This window comes from Octopus bimaculoides, chromosome 5 (genome assembly GCF_001194135.2).
Source record: "Octopus bimaculoides isolate UCB-OBI-ISO-001 chromosome 5, ASM119413v2, whole genome shotgun sequence".
NCBI lineage: Eukaryota > Metazoa > Mollusca > Cephalopoda > Octopoda > Octopodidae > Octopus > Octopus bimaculoides.
In genome coordinates, this window is record NC_068985.1 from 77214303 (window position 1) to 77215165 (window position 863).

An 863-nucleotide genomic window follows, 5' to 3' on the forward strand; every position below is an offset into this window, starting at 1 on the left:
ACTTTTTACAAGTAATAACATTAAACAAAAAGTGTGCGATGCTTACAGCACCTAGGTTTCCCAAGCGGTCACCCATCAAAGTACTAACTAGGCTCGACTTTGCTTAACTTCGGTGATCGGACGAGAACCGGTGTTTTCAAAGTGATATGGCCGTGAAAGATAGAGAAGTGTCATTCGAACCGTTTTCTGTAATACACCGTCTGAACATAGGAAATCGTTTTGTGGTTATGAATTGAATTTGTGTTATCTTGTATGTGTATTACTGAGTTTTATTTTACTCACATCTCAGCATCTGTCGCTTTGTCTTTGCCGGCCAGTTGCAATTAGCATACTTTCGATGAAGATTGTTGTCATAAGCAGCATTGCTTGTTTACCTCCGACAACGTCGCTCGCTGTAAAGTGTCCCATCATGTACCAGTCACTAGACATGATGCGAGCTTTAGTAATATGCACGTAGAGAGTCATTTCCACTAGCAAAAAGTCCACGGAAGTGAAATGAAAGATGGGTGAGTCACAAGCGGGCAAATTTTGCTAAATACTGGACGTTGATGTGGCGAGCGTCGCATCAGGAAGATCCATAGCTATTTGATATTGGTGCTGATAGCCAGAGAATTAGTTTGTGATGAAGTGTGGTGATGTGTTGAGGAGCATTTGTGGGTAAGATTGGGACAGAAGTAATAGTAGTAAGGGCAGTGTCGCGTGACAGTGAAGGACTATTGACTAATGGGCAGCGGCAAAGTGAAATCTGAAAGCGAGTGAGCTTGAAGCTAGTTGCTAGTGGTGTATTTGGGAGTTAGAATAAAAGAAACAAAGTTTGATCAGCCGATGCAATAGTGAACTGGTAGAAGAAAAGTAGAGTAAAG

General features: G+C 41.8%; 1 non-coding gene across 1 annotated transcript; it reads right to left on the minus strand.

Annotated features, from left to right (window-relative positions):
* Positions 1-39: 39 nt before the first annotated feature.
* On the minus strand, positions 40-158 carry LOC128247962 (5S ribosomal RNA). Its single transcript, XR_008264295.1, has one exon. It is a non-coding gene; the product is annotated as a 5S ribosomal RNA (ribosomal RNA).
* Between the last annotated feature and the right edge of the window lie 705 nt (positions 159-863).